The sequence below is a fragment of the Vombatus ursinus genome, unplaced genomic scaffold (genome assembly GCF_900497805.2).
Source record: "Vombatus ursinus unplaced genomic scaffold, bare-nosed wombat genome assembly UNPS02014959.1, whole genome shotgun sequence".
Classification (NCBI taxonomy): domain Eukaryota; kingdom Metazoa; phylum Chordata; class Mammalia; order Diprotodontia; family Vombatidae; genus Vombatus; species Vombatus ursinus.
In genome coordinates this window covers 2,658,340-2,663,843 of record NW_020954737.1, presented here as the reverse complement: position 1 = coordinate 2,663,843, position 5,504 = coordinate 2,658,340, and the positions used below count along the sequence as shown (strand labels likewise).

At 42.4% G+C, this 5,504-nt stretch overlaps 1 protein-coding gene across 1 annotated transcript in view; it reads left to right on the top strand.

Moving 5' to 3' along the window:
- The first annotated feature begins 125 nt into the window (after nucleotides 1–125).
- KPNA1 (karyopherin subunit alpha 1) overlaps nucleotides 126–5,504 on the top strand; it is an 80,331-nt gene continuing 74,952 nt past the window's right edge. Inside the window, exon 1 of the mRNA XM_027845137.1 lies at nucleotides 126–280. The gene's annotated coding sequence lies outside the window, so the exon portion shown is untranslated. The remainder of the gene's footprint in view (nucleotides 281–5,504) is intronic.

Genomic DNA, 5,504 nt, shown 5'->3' with positions numbered 1-5,504 from the left:
AGGCGCAGGCGTAGAAACCGAACTTCCCCCTCCCTTTCTCCCCCCCCGACCGCCCCCTCCCAACCTCCGACGTCGGTAGGCTGCTATCACGCAGGCGCGCTCCGAACGCCGGCTTCTCTGGTCTGACTGCTGGCTCGGTACGCGGCGGTGGCGGAGAGCAAGCGAGGCCTGGTGAGCGCCGCTGAAGCCGCAGGCCAGCTGTGCGGTCGAGGGAACTGGTGAACACTTGACGCCCCCACTTCACCCATCGTGCGCTCGAGATCGGCTGCCTCGGAACCAGGTGGGCGCGGGTGGCGGCGGTTGGGGAGGGGAAGGCGTCCACAGGGATCCTCCCTCTTTTTCTTCCTCCCTCCACTTCCCCCCTCCCACTCCGGGCTGTCCTCCCGAGGGGAATGAGGAGAGGCCCCGGGGCGGGGGCGGGGAGGGCGCGAGCTGCGATCCCTGGGCTCTGTCAGCTCGCGCCTTCTCCTCCAGTAGCCGCGCAGCTAACGGCAGCGCTGCGGAGGCCCGGCCGGCCTGGGGCTGGGCCCTGAGGTGCTGGTCACTGTCAGGAGCGCCGGCTGCGGCGGATCAGCGGAGGCGGCGGCGGCGAGAGCAGGAGGAGGAGGAAAGAGGGAGGAGGAGGTGTGTGGGGGGAGGGGAGCCCGGACTGGGCGCCCGCAGGGGCGTCGGCGGCGGGGAGGGCGAGGACCGACGCGGTGCCTGCGTGGTAGATGGGGGGGGCGCCTGAGCGGCCTGTCATCGGCAAGAGAGACGGGGTGGTGTGTGTGCGTGTGTGTGTGCGCGTGTCATCGTGTTAATCCGGGAAGGAAGGGACAGTCCGTGTGGGAGTTCACAAGTTCGAGTGCCCCCACCCACCCCCCTCCCCGAACTGGAGCGGATGGGTTTTTTTGCGGTGGGGGGAGAAGGAGGGGGCTCTGCGTCGTGGAGGTGGGGGTGGGGCGCGGCTACGGCGACAGATGTCATAACAACACCGGCCTGAAAAGACTGACGGGGGTGTGGTAATTATAGGCATGACAGAAGCACTTGTGACTAGAGCACGGATAAATGGCGATTCGTGTGCCGGCATGGCTGTGAACGTCAAGGTTGGGAAGTGTGACGTGCGAAAGAGAAGTGGAGGATGGATGCCCAGGGGCGCGGAGGGGGTAGAGAGCGGTGGGAGGGCCCGGGGTGGGGGATGGGGAGGCAGGGCGTCCGGAATGCTGCCTCGATTATAATACTGGAGAATTCCAGAAAATAGTAATCCTTTAAAATTACCTTTAAGCTACTTAGAACAAATAATTGCAAAATACTTACATCTCCATACTGTCTTATGGTAGGACATATCAAAGGACCCTTATACACATCTCCTTCTTGTGATTTAATCTATACAAATGAAATCTGTTTTGTTTTTTGTTGGGGTTTTTTTTTTTGCTCTCCTCTCATTAATGGCCTCCCCTTTATTTTTTTCTTGTTTTTACTGTTTGTAGTTTTGAAAATGATCAAGAGCTTGTTTTCTAGATCCTTTGACTAGTAATTAATTACTGCATTTTCTCATTGGCAGAAATCATGAATTACCTCGTGTTTTGAAATAAATTGTTATACTTGAAGCACGTGGATTTCATGCTACAGAGAAGAGAAGTTTGTGGGATAAGAGTGGGTGGAGGACCAGGAGAACTAGTAGAGCAATTGGGCAGACTGTGATCGATATTGGTACTGAAGGAAGCCCTAAACACTTGAGACAGGCAAAAGGATTGGGGACAGAAGCTGATTACCTTCTTAGATTAATTTCAACAGAGCTAGGCCACCCAGTCAAGCTTTCTGGAAGGGTTGGGGTGTGGTGTGAGGAATACTGGATCTGGAAGTATTCCCTTTAAGGGTAAGGGTACAGATCACAACTCATCCATACCTGCCCAGTATATGCAACTCCTGCCCCATGGACTATCATAAATACACCATACAGAGCCTCCTGAGATGTTAAGGGCTATCCTTTCTTTCCCTAGTTATAATGAGGATACCAGTGGAGCTCATGGGCTGTCAAATAAATGTTATCCCTTACTTCATCTGTCCAACCTATCTTTTTCTCCCATACATTATTTTAGTAACATGCTTTAATCTATTTTTTCCCATAATTCCATGTTGCTTCTTATTGTTGTGTGCTTGTGCACATTATGAGCCTGCTCCATTACCCTTTGGTTTAGTCTCAATTTCAATTATTTGGACACTGTAGTGTTCCATGATACTGTTTTCAGTACAATACTAGAAGAATGTTGGTATTTTTAAAGTGACATTTAAAATATTGGTATTTTTAAAAGCTTAGGATAAGTAAAGACTTTTGCAACATGTCAAAAACAGTCCATTTTCTCTCCTCTCCTTTTAAAGTTTTGGGCCCAACTTATTGTCCATTTGCGGTATATGAACAAGATTTATGTTAATAAACAAGATATATAGGTTTTCTGCCTAATTATGTGTCATTGTGTAGACAATAGGCTTTTTTCCATCTGTTTTTTCCTCTGTGGATGGTTAGTACAGATTTTTGAGTGATTATATTTGGCTTCAAAATGAACTATTCTATATGAAACTAAAATCCAGTTTTGAGTAAGCAGCTCATCTGACTTACCTGTTTCTGAAGAATTATGGATTTGGATGCTGTTCTTCCTTCCCCTTTTATACTTATTGCCAGTACTGTTCCCTTTAAATAGTACAGGTGGCCAAGATAACCTTAATATTTGATTTGAAATATTACTTCAGAATAATATAATATATTTGTGAAAAACACAGTAATTGTTAACTAATGTAGTGCGGTACTTTTATCAGTTACATGTTTGAAGACAAACTGTATGAAGAACACCTGTTCTTTTACTCTGAGGAGTACTTAGGAAAGGATAAAATATAATCCTTGAGTTTACCATCTGGTAGAGGAGACAAGACCTACAGACCTCAAAACAAACAGATCAAAGTGCAGAAATAAATATCAGTTAAAACTTCATTATTTCTCCTGCTGGAGTGGACCAACTTGCTTATATTTAGCTTTAAGGTTACTAGACCTTGAGTTAAACTCTCTTCTGATCACTACCTATCCTTAGCTTCCTTCAAGGGGCCAACTCAGTTGTCATTTTCTACAAGAATCTTTTTTGATTGCCATAGTTGTGTTTATTGAAATCACAAATTATCTTTTGTTTACTTATCAGCTTAAATGTTGTATTTCTCATGTAGAATGTAATCTTGAGGGCAGGGATGTTTTCAGGAACATTTTTGAATTTCTAGTGCCTTGCTCATTAAGCACCTAGGTAGGTAGTAGGTGCTTAAATAAATTCCTATTAAACTGAAAATGTGTTTTGAGTGATGAATTCAGCCGAGATAGTGGAGGTGAATGTTTTTAGGCATAATTGAAAAAACACTATCCACTAATCCAATTACTATGGTTAATCAGTAGGAAGCAAGGAGGTGGCCTTGATCCAATTGGAGGAAGGTATTGTAAATAGGAGAAAGTTTTGCAGTTCTCCAAAGGAGAATTGGAGCTCCCAGGTGGAAGGAGAAAGGCTGATTACAAATGCTACTGGTAGAAAAGGTGAAAAGAATTTTATCTGAAGTAGCTGGATGACAAATGATTAAGCTATCTTTTCAGGGCTTTAAACAATAGAGGTATTGTACCTATGGATAATTTCTGTATTCCAAATAAGTATAATGATGCTGTCCTTTGAATAGAAATATGAATTTATTGACTCACCATGAATTGTTTTCCAACCATAATGATATTTAGGAATCCACCTGTGACTTAAGAGAGAGAGGAAAAAAGTAACTTGAGGTTTTCTTTGATGTTGTTCATCCATAATTCCCAAACTAGGAAAGGAGACTTGGAGTTAGGGCAGTTTGTGTCTTGGATTGTGCATTTGGTAGAGATTTTTTTTGTTAAAGATTTCGTTAAGAGATCTCTTTGGAATCTGAGCCTAGTGATTTGAGGTACAGGGGAAGATGAGGAATATTAACAATTGTACTGCAAGGTTTGACTTAGTAGGAGCTAGAAAATTATCACAATTCACCATTTCATTTTTTGTTTTATATTTTCAATATATTTGAGCATATGTACGTTTCAAAGTACAAAGAACAAAAAAAAGATTTTAGTCTGAAACTGTTAACTTCTATTATGTACAATTTTTTTTAAAAGGACATTAAGCATAACATGGTAGTACAAGAGGTGTATGAATTACTGGGTATTAGCAACTATTTTGGTGTGATTTCATTTTATGAGGCAGTATTTAGGAATCGATAGAGAGCTGGCCTGAAAGCCAGAAAAACCTAGACTGAAGTCACTTAACCTTTCATTACACCAGGCAACTATCTTAAGAGAAGTGGAGAAGGTGGGTAACCTGTATTGGTAGAGGGGGTATCATCACCTTAGAGTTCCCTATACTAATGAAATCACAGGTTCAGTCCCAGTCCCAGGCTTTTGTGTGTGTGTGTCTGCTCACACTGTGATGACTCAGAATGTCTGACCTTGACCATACAAAACTAGATTGAGTTGGTTTTCTCTGATCAACCTCACCTTTAGTTCTTTCAGTTGAGTGTTAGATTTTGTGCCATACACAAATGTTGCATTGTTCTCTTTTTGTTGTGTTTTTAAGTTTCTCTTTATTAAAAAGGAACATTATTGTTCTAAGGAAATATGCAAAAGCTGTAGCTTTTGAAGAGCACACTTTGATATTGTGAGATATTGCAATGATTTCTTGACCTGGAGATCTCTCAAGTGATTCAGAGATCATTTAACCCATAAGGATCAGTCACACTGAAATGCAAAGGAAAATGTGGCCCAAAATGAAGAATCAGTGCCAGGAACTGACATTTCAGCTGCAAAACAGTCTAATCTCAAAATAGAGATCTTCAAAAGGACCTTATAGCCAAAGAAGTTACTATTGGTGCTTCCACTGTGTGACATAGGCTTCCTGAAATTGGAAGAACAGAGAGAAGACCTGTTTTAAAAATAAAAGTTTCTGACTCTTGCTATGAAGAAAAAAAAATGCTTGACATAGACAAGACAATACAAAGGCTGAAGTACTGGAGATTTGAAAAAGATAATTTTTAATGATGAGATTCACTTTTTCAAGTCTATGCCAAAACTGTTATTAGAAGTCTGAGTACACCTGTAACAACTATAAAACAACTTCATCAAATTGTAAAATATTCACACACACCCCCCAAATACCCAGATTTGGTGGGCATATTTGTTTTACTTTTAGTGAGCCTATAACTCTGTATTCCCCATTGAAGGAATAATGAACTCTGATAAATGTATTAATACCTTGAGAAGCAGAATTATTCTAGAATTATAGAAATTCCAAGATGGAAATAGAGTATTGTAATATAAAATTAACACCTTGCCACATGTCGACAGAGGGTTAAGAATCTAATCTTTCAATATTCTGGGAATTTGCTTGATTTAAACTCCATGGGGGGTGGGGGGAACTTATGGGCTATACTTTTCTAAGGCTAGACTTTGAAAAATGAATTGTTTGTCAGATACACTT